Genomic DNA, 19,572 nt, shown 5'->3' with positions numbered 1-19,572 from the left:
AGTGGCAGACAACCAAATAGATAAAGATTTCATAATTTTAAAAGGAATCCAAAAGTTTCTGAAATTAAATAATAGAGGAAATTTGATACACAATCTAGAATTTAGACTACAATTTTATATTTGAATGTGATTTGCTTTATTTAATGTTTAAGATTTAAGATTTAGAGGTTAAAATGTAAGGTTATAGGATTAAAATAAACTAATTTAAATTTTATACAATTTATATATCAAATAATTTTTCATAATAAAATATTTAAAATATAATATTAATAATTATTTTCCTAATCCATTGATTTATTATTTTTTTCAAAGTTATCATCTGCAGAGAAAATTCATTTTTCCCTAATATTTAAAATTCCTAAAATACTTTTTAGACTTGATAAATCCATATTTGTATACTTTCAATGACATATTATATTCAGCTTAACTACTTATCCATAACATGTACATTTCATTCTTACCATCTGCATACCAAGTGAAGTCTTAATCCAAATTCTCATTTTCATAGTTTTCAAACGGAGAATTAGAAAAAAACAAATCAATTACCAAAACTAGAAACAAAATGTGTGCCAGTGCAACAATTGCTGCATATGTTAACAGTAGCACTATAACACTAAGGTATATATATTGCTAGATTTATACAAAAGCTGTAGTCATCCCAAAGCATTCAAATACAAAGAGTCCATCCAAGGCTTGAATACACCTTCATGAGCAGTATTCTGACAAACGTGGAATATATATATGTAGACACTAATTTCCGTCCATATTTTTTATTTTATACATATATACCTATACATATTATATGGTTTGCAAACGGTTTTTGAATATATATAATATATAGTTTTTAAAAAAGAAAACATTTTGAAAATATGGTAATATATAGTTTTTTAAATATTTTTGAAAACTATATAACATATAGTTTTTAAAACATTTTAGAAAATATATAACATATAATTTTAAAATCATTTTAAAACTTATATAATATATAGTTTAAAAACATTTTGAATAAATTATAATATGTAGTTTTAAAAACATTTTTGATAAATTATAATATATAGTTTTAAAAACGTTTTTTAAAACTTATATAATATTTTTAAAACATTTTGAAAACTATATATATAGTTTTGAAAACTTTTTTAATATAATATATTTTAAAATATTTTGAAATATATGTATTATATAATTTATATTATCAGTTATTATTATTTATTTTCTTTTTTATTTTCTTTTTATGTTTTTTTTCAGGGTCCAAACAGTCCAATAGTCTCGAGGGCCTGATCCAGCCTAAAGTTCAAAGTTAGGGTTTCAGCATATGTTAAGGCACCGCACGAATCACGGCAAAAAGGGAAGGGCACAGGTCAATCTGGACCGTTGGATCTGACCCAATCCAACGGCCAGAAAGCAAGTCAACATCCAGAAGCAATTTCAACGGCCAGAAGCATCAGTCGTCACTGGAAATGAAACCGGTCAAACATGCAACAAACACGTTCCATAACAGAACGCAAATCTCGCAAGAATCGAGTCACAACAGCTCAGTCTCCCACAGGCCGAAAATCGCGCCACCACACGGGACTGACCCATCCCGTGAAGTTCGGTAACGCTCACCGGCCGAGAGTATAATACCCCAGACAGAACGGGACAGGGGGATCCACGCAAATCTCAGAAGCATAAACATAGTAAACCAAATAACCAAAACAAGATCAACGAGAAACTCAAACGAAACACAAAGCCAACATAATCGCAACCATCAACCAAAGCAAAAGCATAACAATAACACAAAACCATCGAAATAAGTGAAGCCGAAGCCAACAGTATCCAAAGGCGAAGGCTCGGAATGCATCTCGCCGAAACCACCGGGAAAGTGAAAGGCCATCAAAGTAACATTTTCTGGTAAGGTTGTAAGGTTTTGTGTGTGGTTGATGTTTGTATCAGAAAGGAGATAAAGGAGGAGGAGAACGGCCAGATTAGGGAAATGAGGGAGTGATAGCCAAAATCGCATATAAGGGGTATATAAACCCCCCAGAACGACGTCGTTTAGGTGAGTCTAGGGCATCTCTCGGGTCACGCAGGGTAAACCGTGTAGAGGGGGCCTTACTTTGTATACGTTTCATCTTGGCCACTTAAAGGAAATCATATTTTACGTTTCAGTCCTTTTCACTTAAAGGAGATCTTTTGTGTTCCAATTCGACCTTCTATTGCCATTTTATTCCTATTTAGTCACTTCTACATATTTATAACTATTATTATTATTATTCTATTTCATTATTTTTCTGTTTTATCATTTTTTTCGGGATTTATATACATACTTATATATATACATGTATAGTTGTTTTTTTTTTTTTGATTTATTGTTTTGATTTGTATATAGTTTCTATTTATTTATTACAACTATCTTATTTTTTTTTTTTTTATGTTTTTCTATATATATACATATATATATGTATATTATTATTTCGCCTTATTATAAATTTTTTTTTCTTTTCTTTCGACTTTTTTGATTCATTTAATATTTATTTATTGTTATTTTCCCCCTAACGTTTTTGATTTTTTAGAAGAATTTCAACAAATCAGAGGTAAACAATTCGAATTGAATATTTTAAATTTTAATTTAATTTTTTATTTTTGCGATTAAGACAACCGACGAATTAATTGGTACCGAAAGGGCGGTTCAAGGGTGCTAATCCTTCCTTGACCGTAACCGACTCCCGAGCCCGACACGTTTCTGGTACAACGCAGATCAGGTAAGATGTGTCCGACCCCCTAATTTGTTTTAAAGTGGTCGGTGGCGACTCCAATCCTTTTTCAAGTCGAAGCCCAATTCCGGGGCCCAACCCGAAAGACGGTTACGACAGTTTGGCGACTCCGCTGGGGAAAGGTAAGTGAGTCAGGCCAGAATTAATTTTCCGTTGTCTTTTTATGCGAAAATTGTAAATTTAAATTTTAATTTATCTATTCGATTCCAATTATTTACCTTTGATTTGTTTCAAATAATAGTTGTACTGATGTTTTTTAATGATTTCAGATTTTTTCAAAATTGTCATCTCTAAGCTCTAAACCCGAGCTCCGAACCCTTTTAAGTGGGGGTGAAAGCGACGCATTCGTGTGAATTTATTCACCGCATATGCCTAGCAAGTAGCCTTCGGGATTCATATACCTTATGTCTTCGTGTGAATTTATTCACCGTATGGGCATAAGGGAATGTGTCCTCTCGAGTTTAACTTAGTCCACACAAGCTTGTAATGAGCTTAGGACTAAGGGTCTGGCAAGCCCAAGGGGGTACCGGCAAGGAGACTCGAGTACCTTTTTAGAACCTAAACCGGGAGACTATGGAGAATTAGAGCCCACCTCAAACCTCACTTCAAACCCTAGGCTGTTTTATTTCATGCTTTACTTTCTGTTCAAAGCATGCGAACTAGACAATATGCGGTTAGGATTTGTTTGAAATTAGCATACGGGATAGAGATCATCCGGTAGGAATTAAAGCATGTGGGGTAGATATCATGTGGGGTAGGATTTTTTCATTTTTGTTTTGATTTACTTCACTAACTCTTTTTATTTTTGTTTTATTTTATTTATTTTCATCATTCGCATCATTTAAAACGGGTGTTGATCCACCAAAAATGTGTTTGTTAAACATGAATAATCAATATAATGGACAAAGGGGTTACAATACAAAGAGATAAAAAACTCAGAAGTCCAGCCGTGGTCAAGAATACTCAAAGGCAAAGTTGCAGGGGCAATACGAGGAAAAGGTCACTGACCCGGTCGCTCCTTTTAAAAAAACAAGAACAAGATGGTGAAACCCTAACTGAGCGGGATGCCATTGCTGATGAATTCAAGAAGCAAGCTTTGGATAGTTTCTCTCGCTCCAATGGCATTTTAGAAACAAGCTCGGCAGATAGTGAGAGCCGGAGATGCAGTCCTTCGACCTTTTGGGGCAAGCATCATTATTTGCACATTTTAGCCAAAGGAGCCGGATGGTTCGGCAGGATATTCAACTAGTGAAAAAGACGAATCAACCTGTCAGAAGCTGTACATGACTCGTACCATCAAAAGAGTTTTTTGTCTCTTCAGACGTAACACTTTTGTCACCAATAGGGGTTATTCAGAATAACAGGCACATTTTTTGGATCAATGCCTCAGACATTTCATGCATCACATATTTAGACATTTTGCATTTCTTATTTTTGTGCATTTTGTTTGCATTCACATTAACTAATATATACATGTCGCATCAGAAAGGAGTAAATACTGGATACACCGCCTCAAGTACTGGACACACCCCATCCACATAACACTCGTTTGAAGAAGAGGATGGAAGCCAGAATTACACAAATCGAATATGTTAAAACTACAAAAGGAACTAGAAGACAAAATAAACCAGAACAGTCGAAATACTCTGGAAACAATCACAAAGAACCAAGAGTCCTTGGTTGATCAGATCGCCAAGTTAGTTGGCTTACAACAGACCAGTGCGCCTGGGGCAGGTTCATCGGAAGGGGTAACTATACAACCTACCCCACAGGTGGTTATCTCACCTGAAATCTTACCAGAACTTCGAGGGGACTCATCTGCTGCAAAAAAGCCCTCGTCCTCTGTATTCAACCCTAAGAACAATCCGGGTTATTACCATGTACCGGATTTGGACGAAGGTAAAAGCGAGGAAGATGGAGGAAAAATCAAACAATTGGAGGACCAAATGAATATAGTCAAAGGAGACCGTGACTACCATGAAATCGATGCAGCGGAACTTTGTCTAGTCCCGGACTTGGTTCTTCCCCCGAAATTTAAGTCCCCGAGTTCGAGAAGTTTGACGGGAATAGTTGCCCATCCACTCACATCACCATGTTCTGCCGAAAGATGACAGGATATGGAGGAAACGACCAACTTCTGATCCACTGCTTTCAGGATAGTCTGTCGGGCTCAGCCATTCGGTGGTACAACCAGCTAAGCCGATCAAATATCAAGAGGAAGGACCTGGCCAAGTCATTTCTGGAACAATACAAGCATAACAATGACATAAGGCCAGATCGAGTTATGCTACAAAACATGGAAAAGAAGCATAACGAGAGTTTCAGGCAGTACGCACAAAAATGGAGGGACTTGGCTGTGCAAGTTCATCCACCGTTAGATGAAAAGGAACTCGGAAACTTTTCGTGCAGACTCTGAAGGCTCATACTTCGGGCATCTGGTGGCGATCACATCAGGAAGCTTTTCAGACTTGGTTATGGCCGGAGAAATGATTGAGTCGGCCATAAAGCAAGGCAGATTAAGGATGGGGAAGCCAGTAAGAAGCCTCCTATGAGGAGAGGGATGGAGAGGTTAATAACATCAACACTCCAGCAAAGGTGTTATCTCCAGCCCAAAATCAACTGCAGCTGTACCGTTAGGTACTTCTAAACAAGATTCCAGGAGGGAAAGGGAACATTTCGACCCAATTCCCATGACCTACAAAGAGCTTTACCAGCAACTTCTTGACACCCATGTGGTGTCACCATATCCAGTAGAACCCATGAAGCCCCCATACCCCAAGTGGTATGATGAGAATGCGTATTGTGAATATCACGGCGGAGTCCCAGGGCACACAATTGAGAACTGTTACGCATTCAAGAGGGTTGTACAAAAGATGCGCAACCAGAACTGGATCGACTTCAACAACTTGGGGGCATCCAAGTGAGGGATATCATTTCATCATTTGAGGCATTCTGTTTGACTTTGTTTTTCTTCCATTTTTTTTTTTTCTTTTCTCAAGTTTTTGTAAAGACATTTTAATCAAATTTATGTTACTTTAAAGGTTGTAAGCAATGAATCACATTTGCAACTCACAATTCTTTGAATATCATCTGAATTAAGAAACTGTAAACGGTTCAAAGTTACGAATCTTTGACGAAGTAACATGATTTAAAACAAGGACTTTGACCTTATCCAGTTCTTAGAATTAACCAATTTCCCTTTCATAAGGTACGGACAACATGGGGCATCATTTGCATATGACAATTACTATGTTTTTTAAGATGTTCAATGACGATGATGATCTTACAAATGAAGAGTCGTATGTGAATCTAGTTAGGTCAGCTGCTTGAAAATTAAACTCTAAAGATGAAATTGTTGACTTTCAACAAATACCTGGCTATAACAGGTTCTTCTTAACAATCTTAAGAAATTAAATCCATAAAAACTGAGCTATTCCGCTAAGGCAATTGGTTATAGAGGAACTTGAAAGCCCTGGCCTTATGAGTAGATTACGTTCAAACCATGACATTGCTCGGACACTTGGCAATTCGGTGTTTGCTCCACTGCTCTTGTCAGGTTGAAAACTCTGTGATGAGATGAACCCTTCAGTTGACTTGATAAGAGTGATTATAATGTTAAGTTGTCCCTCTAAGGCAATTGGTTAAATGCCCCGGCTTTATGGATTCAGTAGCCAGATAATGACAAATTAAATCAAATTTATCTAAAATTTTCGGTAAAATGGACTAAGGAGTTAAGGAACACCTGTTATAGTCAACTACACACGAGCACTCAGAATTTCATTTTAGACCGTTTTTGCTGCCTTTGTTGGAAGAGCCTACAAAGCTTGAACAAATGAAAGATTTCAGAGGACTGAGATAAAAGGTCTAGTAATTGATCATGCTAGTTGCGTCATTTTGTCCGCACCCAATTAAAGTGCCAAAGCATGTTGCGATATTTAAAAAAATGACGTTTTTACCAAAAAAACCTTAGAAAGGAGGTCAACCTAAAGCCGACTCGTCCCTTTGAACATTTGTCAAAGATTTGTAACTCTGAAAGCATTAAAAGAGCTCTTGATTCCTTTGATATTTTTTTTGAACTCACATTTACAATTTGATTCAATTGCGAATAATACTTTACAACATTTTTATCATTTCTCCCTCCTGAAACAAGAAAAGGAGAAAAACGTTTCAAACAGAACAATCTCAGATATGAAATGTCTGTAAAGCCCAAGCTCGAGAAGCAAATGGGGCACGATCGATTACATGGAGGAGATTGGCAGGCAAAGCACGAGACTCCATCCAAGAATAACACATAATTTATTCATGTTGCATGCATCTTAGACATACTTAGGTGCATTACATTCATTTTAGCATGCATAATTTTGCAGCTTTCAGAGTCAAGCTTCGACTTCAGGATGAAGGCTACTCTTGCAGGCACCTTTAAAGAACAATGGTGTAACTCAGCAGCAAGAAGCTACACCTCAATCGACTTTACATATATACAGATCTCAGAACCAATTTCAGATGGGTTCGAGAACCAATTCAGATCAAATTCAGTTCAGTTCAACTCAACAATGAGCAACATCTTTTCAGTTAACACTTTCAAGCCAGATTTCAATTCCACGACGGAAGATATCCGGCTGTCAGAATTTATCAGTAGGTTTTCCCAGACCAGCTTAGGGGAACCACCTGAAGAATCATGATCGTTTTCGACCCGTAAAGGGAAGCCATTTTTAAACAAACTATTTGCAGCTTAGCTCAAGGCCAGAAGGGCTATCTGCCCACCAAGACCTTCGAGTTCGACTACGCTCAGCTCCAAGGCACATCATTTGCAGAATAGCTTAAGTCAAGAAGGGCTATCTGCCAAAGACCCTCGAGTTCGACTACGTTCAGCTTTGAAGGCACATCATTTGCAGTATAACTTAAGTCAAGAAGGGTTATCTGCTAACCAAAGACCCTCGAGTTCGACTACGCTCAGCTCCAAGGCACATCATTTGCAGAATAGCTTAAGTCAAGAAGGGCTATCTGCCAAAGACCCTCGAGTTCGACTACGTTCAGCTTGAAGGCACATCATTTGCAGTATAACTTAAGTCAAGAAGGGTTATCTGCTAACCAAAGACCCTCGAGTTCGACTACGCTCAGCTCCAAGGCACATCATTTGCAGCATAGCTTAAGTCGAGAAGGGCTATCTGCCAAAGACCCCCGAGTTCGATTACACTCAGCTTCGAGGGCACATCATTTACAGCATAACTCAAGGCTAGAAGGGTTATCTGTGACCAAGACCTTCGAGTTCGACTACGCTCAGCTCCAAGGCACATCATTTGCAGCATAGCTTAAGTCGAGAAGGGCTATCTGCCAAAGACCCCCGAGTTCGATTACACTCAGCTTCGAGGGCACATCATTTACAGCATAACTCAAGGCTAGAAGGGTTATCTGTGACCAAGACCTTCGAGTTCGACTACGCTCAGCTCCAAGGCACATCATTTGCAGCATAGCTTAAGTCGAGAAGGGCTATCTGCCAAAGACCCCCGAGTTCGATTACACTCAGCTTCGAGGGCACATCATTTACAGCATAACTCAAGGCTAGAAGGGTTATCTGTGACCAAAAGACCTTCGAGTTCGACTACGCTCAGCTCCAAGGCACATCATTTGCAGCATAGCTTAAGTCGAGAAGGGCTATCTGCCAAAGACCCCCGAGTTCGATTACTCAGCTTCGAGGGCACATCATTTACAGCATAACTCAAGGCTAGAAGGGTTATCTGTGACCAAAAGACCTTCGAGTTCGACTACGCTCAGCTCCAAGGCACATCATTTGCAGCATAGCTTAAGTCGAGAAGGGCTATCTGCCAAAGACCCCGAGTTCGATTACACTCAGCTTCGAGGGCACATCATTTACAGCATAACTCAAGGCTAGAAGGGTTATCTGTGACCAAAAGACCTTCGAGTTCGACTCCGCTCAGCTCCAAGGCACATCATTTGCAGCATAGCTTAAGTCGAGAAGGGCTATCTGCTAAAGACCTTCGAGTTCGATATTCAACTTAGAGGCAAATCAAGCTTACAGAATAACTCAATGCAAGAAGGGCTATCTGTCAATAAAACTGTCGAGTTCGATTCTAATCAGAATCACACTACTGTCCGGCTGTAATCGAGATTTTCAAGTCCAGAAGAAGACCTGGGTTAACTGTGCCTCAGTGATAAAAATCGTTTTCCAGCAACATAGCTTAAGTCGAGAAAAGCTATTTGTCAACAAAGACTTTTCGAGTTCGATTTTATTCAGCTCGAGGGCTTGTCAAGCCAGATGGTGAAGTCAAAGAAATATTTTCCAGCCGAACTTTTAACCAAGGTCCTTAAACTGAGGAAAGACCGAGGTTGACTACAATTGGGCAACAAGAAGTCGCATTCCGATTCAATTCCATATCATTTCAAGATTGACTTGACTTCACGACGGAGGGGTCATCCGCAGCTCAATCCGACAGGGGGTTTTTCTTCAACCCACTGAACGAAAATTTGTGTCTTTTTATCTTTGTCCTATTTTTCGTTCCACGAAAAAGGACAAAGAGGGGCAGCTGTAGACACTAATTTCCGTCCATTTTTTTTTATACATATACCTATACATATTATATGGTTTGCAAACGGTTTTTGAAAATATATATAATATATAGTTTTTAAAAAAGAAAACATTTTGAAAATATGGGTAATATATAGTTTTTTAAAATTTTTGAAAACTATAACATATAGTTTTTAAAACATTTTAGAAAATATATAACATATAATTTTAAAATCATTTTAAAAACTTATATAATATAGTTTTAAAAACATTTTTGAATAAATTATATATGTAGTTTTAAAAACATTTTTGAATAAATTATATAATATAGTTTTAAAAACGTTTTTTAAACTTATATAATATTTTTAAAACATTTTGAAAACTATATAATATAGTTTTGAAAACTTTTTTAAATATAATATATTTAAAAATATTTTTGAAATATGTATTATATAATTATATTATATCAGTATTATTATTTTATTTTCTTTTTATTATTTTCTTTTATGTTTTTTTTTCAGGGTCCAAACAGTCCAATAAGTCTCGAGGGCCTGATCCAGCCTAAAGTTCAAAGTTAGGGTTTCAGCATATGTTAAGGCACCGCACGAATCAACGGCAAAAAAGGGAAAAGGCACAGGTCAATCTGGACCGTTGGATCTGACCCAATCCAACGGCCAGAAAGCAAGTCAACATCCAGAAGCAATTTCAACGGCCAGAAGCATCAGTCGTCACCGGAAATGAAACCGGTCAAACATGCAACAAACACGTTCCATAACAGAACGCAAATCTCGCAAGAATCGAGTCACAACAGCTCAGTCTCCCACAGGCCGAAAATCGCGCCACCACACGGGACTGACCCATCCCGTGAAGTTCGGTAACGCTCACCGGCCGAGAGAGTATAAATACCCCAGACAGAACGGGACAGGGGGATCCACGCAAATCTCAGAAGCATAAACATAGTAAACCAAATAACCAAAACAAGATCAACGAGAAACTCAAACGAAACACAAAGCCAAACATAATCGCAACCATCAACCAAGAGCAAAAGCATAACAATAAACACAAAAAACCCATCGAAAATAAGTGAAGCCGAAGCCAACAGTATCCAAGCGAAGGCTCGGAGTGCATCTCGCCGAAGAAACCACCGGGAAAGTGAAAGGCCATCAAAACATTTTCTGGGTAAGAGGTTGTAAGGTTTTTGTGTGGTTGATGTTTGTATCAGAAAGATAAAAGAGGAGGAGAGAACGGCCAGATTAGGAAATGAGGGAGAGTGATAGCCAAAATCGCATATAAGGGGTATATAAACCCCCAGAACGACGTCGTTTAGGTGAGTCTAGGGCATCTCTCGGGTCAACGCATGGTAAACCGTGTAGAGGGGCCTTACTTTGTATACGTTTCATCTTGGCCACTTAAAGGAAATCATATTTACGTTTCAGTCCTATTTCACTTAAAGGAGATCTTTTTGTGTTCCAATTCGACCTTCTATTGCCATTTTATTCCTATTTAGTCACTTCTACATATTTATAACTATTATTATTATTATTATTTCTATTTCATTATTATTTTTCTTTTTATCATTTTTTTTCGGGATTTATATACATACTTATATATATACATGTATAGTTGTTTTTTTTTTTTTTTGATTTATTGTTTAATTGATTTTGTATATAGTTCTATTTATTTATTACAACTATCTTATTTTTTTTATGTTTTTCTATATATATACATATATATATGTATATATTATTTTCGCCTTATTATAAATTTTTTTTCTTTTCTTTCGACTTTTTTTGATTCATTTAATATTTATTTATTGTTATTTTTCCCCCTAACGTTTTTGATTTTTTTAGAAGAATTTCAACAAATCAGAGGTAAACAATTCGAATTGAATATTTTAAATTTTAATTTAATTTTTTATTTTTGCGATTAAGACAACCGACGAATTAATTGGTACCGAAAGGGCGGTTCAAGGGTGCTAATCCTTCCTTGACCGTAACCGACTCCCGAGCCCGACACGTTTCTGGTACAACGCAGATCAGTTAAGATGGTGTCCGACCCACCTAAATTTGTTTTAAAGTGGTCGGTGGCGACTCCAATCCCTATTTTTCAAGTCGAAGCCCAATTCCGGGGCCCAACCCGAAAGACGGTTACGACAATATAATATATATATGGACCAAATTGTAATCATTAGACTTTAATCCCACTTCAAGACCTATGCTACTCGGACTAAGGTGAACGTCAGATATGATTATGTGTCCCAAGACAGATACTTCAATTTTTCTAAGTTTTTCCTCTTTTTATAAGAACATACCCCCATACTCATTTTCGAATATATGTCAAACTTGCATACTTTAAGAAAAATAAAGAATTCGGATTTTAAAATGGGATCAAATTGCATTATACCCTTTTCCCCCTACTTCAAAATCCACCCTATTTTTCCCAGCTCTGGATTTTCTAGGAAAAATATCTTAGCATCTAAGAAGAATTTTGGCAGGATGAAAATGGATGAACATGAAAAGAATAAGATACTCCAATGATATAGGATACTACCTTCAACCAAAAGAAAAATCCACCTAAGAGACTTAAAACTTTACATCGATCACAGCCAAATTCATCAACTTTTGCTTTTAGATCTGCAGGAGTAAAATGTACGAGTACTGAATAAACACTTAAAGCTTAATATTCGAGCAAAATAACTTCCAGAAACAATCCATTCTGTGAGAGCTGCACTTTGAGGAATACCAGACAGAAATCTTGAAATGGTAAACATAAAATCTTATTAGACAACAAAGAAATTTAGGAGAACAAATTCGAGATTCCAGATCATCTACAACTCAGTAGCATTACAAACAAAGGACAATATCGCATTTCTCTTTCAAGTCTAGTAAAAGTTTTTGCATCAGCCGTTTAATAAGACTACACAACTTTTAAAAGGATACTTCTAGAAAGAGGCAATCAAAGTATGCATAACTATAATGCACAACACACAAAAGAATCACTCACCTTCATACCAATAAATGATGAGTGTTCAAAATCATTAATCTTTGCTCGTTATTTCTTCGGTTTTGAGGAATTATTACTGCTAAATTGGTTGTGTTATGTTTTTTTTTCATGTAGGTCCTTACTTTCTAGAATTAGTGACAAAACGGGCGCATTCTGTATTTTTTTAATTATTTGGTCACGGCTGGAGACATGGGCACGACTTTGGGCATGACGCGGTCTGACGTGGCAGTTTCTAGAAGGTCCAGTCAGCGACGGCTTCTAGAAGACTTTCTCCGCACGCCTTCTGGAAGATTGACGAGCAGAGTTGCATTAGAAGACTAGTTTAAGTTTGAATTTAAATTAAAAAAAATAATTATCTTTAGGATTATTTTATTTGTTTTCTTTGTTTTTCCTTTAGGCTTTGAGATGCTATAAAAAACCACTTGGGGTAAGCCTAAACTCATCATTCAGATTACAATATTCTTTTCTCTCTAGTTTTTATAAAAGCTTTCTCTTTTTACTTTTCAAGTTCTTTTCATTTTTTTTTTATTTTTCAAGCTTTGTTTTCAAATGCTAAGTATGACTTTTGTCACGCTTAGCTAAACTTTTCATAAGCTGAGAGCTGTCGCGATGACTCAATTCCAACGGGAGAATTGAAACAAGCCCTTAATATCTTCGGAATATCTCTCTCAATCTTTGCGCTTATTTTACAAAATCAAAACAGTTTTCGAATTCAAAGATTGACTTTGGCTAAAAGAATGTTGCGATTAAACGTGTGGGAGGAAGATTTGGCTTATAGAAAGCAATTCGACTTCCTGGGAACACACTTGGCGAGATAGCTTTGCCAAGAGGGATTTGAGATCGGAATTGACGGTTATTGAAGCAACAATCCGAGTCGGACGCCACGAACATAAACGGTAATTGATCTGCGACAATTGATGTTGTTAGAATCAATTACCAAAGTCGGAATCAAAGATTGCCTTGGGTATTCGGTATACAAGATAGAGTTACGGGGATAGCCCTTGTAGACAAAGTAACCGACGTGAATCCCAGAGGGAAAATCATATTCGATGATCTAAAGGAAATTGAGTCAAAGCAAAGCTTGAGGCTATTTTTACGGTATTTATTCACAATCTCTACTCTCTTATTTTTATTTAAATTATTTTTATTTATTTAATCATTTTTCTTTACTACTTAAATATGTTTTTACCAAAAATCCCCCCATTTTCTATATCCACGCCTGACATAAATAATTCAGACAGAAATTCAGAATTTTCTAAGTCCTTGTGGAATCGACCCATATTTCTCTATACTATGAATTTCCTTTATTTATTGATTGAGAAAAAGGAATTTATTTGACATCGAAAATGATAGTTGTCAAATTGGCGCTGTTGTCGAGGACTTCGCCAAAGTTACTAATTTTTTGTTTGCTTTTGATTTATGACCAGGTCTAATTCGGGAGCATTAGTGGAGTACGACCCGGAGATTGAAGCCAAAGCTAGGAGACTCCACACACAGACACTTCGGGAAAGAAAGAGACAACAATAAAATCCAGAAGAAGAATCAAACTCAGGTGAATCCGTTAATACAATTCTGATGGCCGATCCTACTACCCCGGAACTGAACAAGAGCCTTTTTGCTTTGATTTTCCTCAAGGAGAAACTCCGTACCAGTTGAAAACTGGCCTTATTCATCTCCTCCCTACATTCCGCGGACTACTAAACGAGGATCCACACAAACATCTCAAGGAATTTCATATGGTCTGCTCCAGCATGAGACCACAGAGTAACGGAGGACCAAATAAAACTTAGAGCTTTTCCTTTTTCATTAGCCGATTCGGCTAAGGAGTGGTTATTTTATCTTCCTCCTAATTCTGTTACTACATGGGCTCAAATGACTCATCTTTTTCTTGACAGGTTTTTTCCTGTGGTGAAAGTAAGTGAACTACGAAGGAGAATACTTGGAATCAAGCATCTTGATGGAGAGTCACTTTACGACTACTGGGAGCGGTTTAAGAAGTTATGTTCTAGTTGCCCACAACATGGTTTAACCAAACAAACACTCCTTCAATACTTTTAATAAGGATTATCTCCCCTAGAAATGAAGATGATCGATGCTGCCAGCGGTGGAGCCTTGGTGAATATGACTCCTACTGAGGCTAGAGACTTAATTTCGACGATGGCTGCAAATTCCCAATAACTTCGCACAAACAATGAACCTTCCCGAATGGTTCATGAGATAAGTTCATCTTCCTTAGAAGATAAAATAGACAAGTTAACTGAATTTGTACACTCTCTTGTTGCAGGAAAGATAGGACAAAACCGATTATGTGGAATATGTGCATTACCTGATCATCCAACAGACGGTTGTCCACTGATTCAAGATGATGCAGCAGCTCAATTCAACATAGTCAGAAAATTTCTGGGACCTCCCCAAAGAGCTTATAATCCTTACGGTAATACATACAACCCAGGATGGAGGGATCATCCAAACTTCAGTTATGCTCAGAACCCAAGACCGAATCAAGGCTATCAAGTGAGACCTCCACCGCCACAACAACTGCAGAAGTCATCATTAGAATCGATTGTCGAGAGGTTAGCACTATCCCAGGAAAAATTTCAGACTCGAACTGAAGCCAACTTCCAAGAGATGGACAAATAGATAAGCCAACTGACTCAAGCCGTACGAAGATTAGAGTCACAAAGGAGGCTATCATCACAAACTGAGTCGAATCCAATAGAAAATGTTAGCACCATCACCCTCCGAAGCAGTACAATTGTTGAACAACCAGACCCAAAGGAAGTAAGCGTAAGATCCCAGAAGAAAGAAGAAACTTTGAACTCCCAAATAGAAGAAGAAGCAGCTGACGCAGGATTCTAGAAAGAGAATGATGAAGAACAAATGGATGACACGATGCCATCCCCCTATGACGTACCACCGTCTTTTCCATCGAGGTTAGTTAAAAAGAATAAAAAACTGAGGAAAAGGAAATATTAGACAAACTTCGGAAGGTAGAAGTTAACATACCTCTCCTTGAGGTTATCCGGAAAGTTCCAAGGTATGCCCGGTTCTTGAAGGAACTCTGCACTAATAAAAGGCAACTTACCGGAAACGAGAAGGTGGATTTAAGTGTGAACGTCTCAGCAACTTTCCAACGACCGCATCCACCAAAGTATAAAGACCAAGGTATGTTTTCAGTACCTTGTAAAATCGGTGAGGTTAAAATCAAGCGAGCTATGTGCGATCTAGGTGCCTCTATCAATGTAATGACTCTCTCCGTCTATAATTTAATTTTCACCAAGCCTTTGAAAGAGACGAGAGTTACACTTCAGCTAGCCGACAATTCAATTATTTATCCTGAATGACTCATAGAAAATGTTCTAGTAGAGGTAGAAGAATTAATTTTCCATGCTGATTTTTATGTGATTAATATGGAAAATGATCGTAGCAAAATTGGTTCTGAAATTCTCCTCGGTCGTCCTTTTCTAAGAACGGCAAATGCAAAAATTGACGTTTGAAGCGGTATTCTTACTATGGAGTTCGACGGTGAGATCTTAAAATTTGATATTTATAAAGCAATGAGATATCCAGACAATGTGCATAGTATTAATTTTGTTGGCATTACTGAGCTTGTTGATGATGAATCTAACTTCGTTGATGATTTATGCAAGGAATCGGATGATAAAAAAGATGACATAAGAGAGTTGGAAAATATTTCAGTTGTCGATTCAAATTTGATCTTAACTCCTTTAAAAATTAAAGATTTACTTTCTCTTTTGCAGGTACCAAAAATTAAGTCGAAACCATCATGGAATCATTTGAAGAAATCATTTTTTGGTAAAAACGATGTTTTGATGACCATTCTTTTCGAAAAGATTCTTAATTTAGGAAATATCTGAAGAAATCTTAATGAGAATTTTTAAAAGAAATTTCTTAGTTGGAAAAAGCGAATGAAGTGGAAGTGTCTGTCACGGAACCTGTAGTCTGAATCAGGTCGTCGAGCTAACGACGTTAAACAAAAGCGCTTCATGGGACGCAACCCATTGTTTATCCGCTAAATTTTTATTTTTACTTTTTATTTTTATTCGATCAAGCATGTTTAATTTAATTTTTATTTTTATTTTGCAGGAACCAAATATTTTTATTCAAACTTAAACGACGAAGAATTGTGAAATTTTCATTCGAACAGTGCCAAATTCGGATCCTACAGTGCAGTACACGGTCGAACAGAAGAAAAAAAAGGAAGGAGAAGCATGTGCGCACCGTTTCATTAACAGCGCACGTTAGCAAAACCCAAGGGAGGCTTGGGCGCACGTTAGTAAAACCCAAAAACAATTTTCCCACCTTTTGTCTACTTTCTGCTGCCCACACTCCTCAATTCCCCCATCTTACTATGCCATGGGCCCCATCCCTATTATCACTCAACTTTTTCAAATTTCAAAACACCTATTATCATTAAACCCTAATCTCTATCAATTCACTTTTTAATTTTAAACTCAACTTTATATACACAAAAAAAACAAAAACAAAAACCCCATTTACTTCCAATTCAAACACCCCACGGAAGTAACCAAACTTAAACCCACCCCCTTTCATCTTCTCCAACTCGATAGCCATCCCCAAATAAATACAAAACCGTCGCTCCTTCTTCTCCTCACTGTCGACGGCATCACCGAACCTTACGACTTCGCTAACAAGTTCCCATGCCATCTGCTCCTCTCTACTCCATGATGGTGCGCACACGAAACCGACCCGACAACACCAACGTTCCTCCACCCCAGACCAAGCACTGTTCGTTGTTCCTCTTCGCTGCTCTCGTCGTCTTCGTCATTCTAGTCCATGCCAACTGTGGCAACCTCTTCCACTCGACCACGCCTACTGAATTTACATTTTGTTCCAATCATTCAGTAACAACGGATAATACTCCTAGGGTAAATTTATATTCTATTTTTATTAATCGATTACTAATGTACTATCCCGTTTATGGTTTTACAGGAGATTAGATGATGGTTTTCCACCGACGACACCACTTGATAATGTTTCCAGTTCAGGACATCAAACCGGGCAGCCCACTTCACCGTCCTAGCGTCTTTCACCATGGCCGAGGCCATAGCCGCGGTAGACATTAAATCCGGGTAGTACTCTATTCCTTCTCTTGCACTTTATTTTTTTGTTTTGGGGAAAAACGCTTTAAGTGAGGGGGAGTAGAGTATAGGATTGAATTTCACCTTCCTTATCTTTATGTTTCGATGCTAGTATGTGTTGATTGGATTTGTCGAAAATTTCATTAATTGTCTTTGTCTTGTTGAAATTTTTTGGAATGATATGCTTCTTTGGGAACACATGATTGTTTAGGTTAGGATATTCTTGATAGTGAATAGCATGAATTGTGTCAAGTTGGTACTTTTGTGATATTCCATGATTTTATTGGTTGAAATGTGATTAGCTCAATGCATGAAACAATCTGGTGAGATTTGAGCCTTTACGAGCATATCATTTTCGCTCGCATTTTGTTTGATTGAGTGTGTCGAATTTGGCATTGATATTCTAGAAACTGTATGTTGAATACTGTCGAGATTACACATGAACATGATGCTTAAAAATGATTTGGGCACCTTAGGATTAACCATTCCGTTTCCCCACTAAATAGCCTACCCATACATTTTTCCCTTAGTTAACCACTTTGAGCCTATTGCCATTTTTTTTTCACCATGTTTACAAACCCGAGCCTTTTATTTTATCACTCTTTTCTACCATTTTCAGGGCAAGTGAACAATTATCCATTGTATGCTCCATTAAAAAAATAGAAGTTCGAAAAATAAAAAAAAAGAAGAAAAAATGTTGTTCGAAAAAAAAAGGAAAAAAGACATGAAGAAAAAAACGGAAAAAGAAACAACAACAAAGAAAAAAAATGCAGTTCGAAAAGAAATTTGTTGGTTTATATGTCGTCTTTTTATCTTGTTGTGCTTAATGTTTTGATGGAGTTGACATTATTATTTCTTAGTTCCTTGCCTTGAATATTTAGCCATATATTTAGCCTTTTTCCCCACCTTTACCTAAGCCCCGTTACAACCAATAAAAGACTCTTTGATTTATGCATCTTGTTCTTATTAGTAGTGGAGATTTGATTTACTTGTAGGCTTAAGGTAATATCGTGTCAATTTTGACATTAAGCGTTTCTTTACCCCAAACACATTGAGTGATTTGAGTGAATCCTGATAAGGTATTGAGTTATAAGCATTGAGATTAATGAATGAATGGATATTACAATTGCACTTGACTTGTTCCAATTGGTGATGTTCAATTGATTGATTTCTTGACTTGAATAGTTATTGTGGTCTCTACCTTGCTTCCTTGAATGTGAAACTTGACAAAGAACGGTAAATGAAATTTTTGACTAGTTTGATTAATCATACTTGAGGACAAGCATGAGATAAGTGAGGTGGAATTTGATGAGTGTTCAGAATCATTAATCTTTTCTCATTATTTCTTCGATTTTGAGGAATTATTACTGCTAAATTGGTCATGTTATGTTTGTTTTCATGTAGGTCCTTACTTTCCAGAATTAGTAACAAAACGGGTGCATTCTGCATTTTTTTATTATTTGGTCACGGCTGGAGACATGAGCACGACTCTGGGCATGACGCAACAGTTTCTAGAAGGTCCAGTCAACGACAGCTTCTAGATGACCTTCTTCGCACGCCTTCTGGAAGATTGATGAGCAGAGTTGCATTAGGAGACTAGTTTAAGTTTTAATTTAAATTAAAAAACAATTATCTTTAGAATTATTTTATTTGTTTTCTTTGTTTATCCTTTAGGCTTTGAGAGGCTATAAATACCCACTTGGGGTAAGCCTAAACTCATCATTAGGATTACAATCTTCTTTTCTCTCTAGTTTTTATAAAAGCTTTCTCTTTTTACTTTTCAAGTTTTTTCATTTTTTTTATTTTTCAAGCTTTGTTTTCAAATGCTAAGAATGACTTTTGTCATGCTTAGCTAAACTTTTCATAAGCCGAGAGATGTCGCGATGACTCAATTCCAACGGGATAATTGAAACAGACCCTTAATATATTCGGAATATCTCTCTCAATCTCTGCGCTTATTTTTCAAAATCAAAACAGTTTTCAAAATCAAAGATTGACTTTGGCCAAGAGGTTGTTGCGATTAAACGTGTGGGAGGAAGATTCGGCTTATAGAAAGCAATTCGACTTCCTGGGAACACAATTGGCAAGATAGCTTCGCCAAGAGGGATTTGAGATCGGAATTGACGGTTATTGAAGCAACAATCCGAGTCGGACGCCACGAACTTAA

At 37.1% G+C, this 19,572-nt stretch overlaps 1 long non-coding RNA gene across 1 annotated transcript; it reads right to left on the bottom strand.

Moving 5' to 3' along the window:
* Nucleotides 1-518: 518 nt before the first annotated feature.
* LOC120152628 lies at nt 519-11,916 on the bottom strand. The gene is made up of 2 exons (XR_005518694.1): nt 11,830-11,916; nt 519-719 (listed from the first exon to the last, which is right to left on the bottom strand). It is a non-coding gene; the product is annotated as an uncharacterized LOC120152628 (long non-coding RNA).
* Between the last annotated feature and the right edge of the window lie 7,656 nt (nt 11,917-19,572).

Source organism: Hibiscus syriacus, unplaced genomic scaffold (genome assembly GCF_006381635.1).
Source record: "Hibiscus syriacus cultivar Baekdansim isolate YM2019G1 unplaced genomic scaffold, ASM638163v2 tig00111095_pilon, whole genome shotgun sequence".
Taxonomy (NCBI): domain Eukaryota; kingdom Viridiplantae; phylum Streptophyta; class Magnoliopsida; order Malvales; family Malvaceae; genus Hibiscus; species Hibiscus syriacus.
This window is presented reverse-complemented; position numbering and strand designations above follow the sequence as displayed.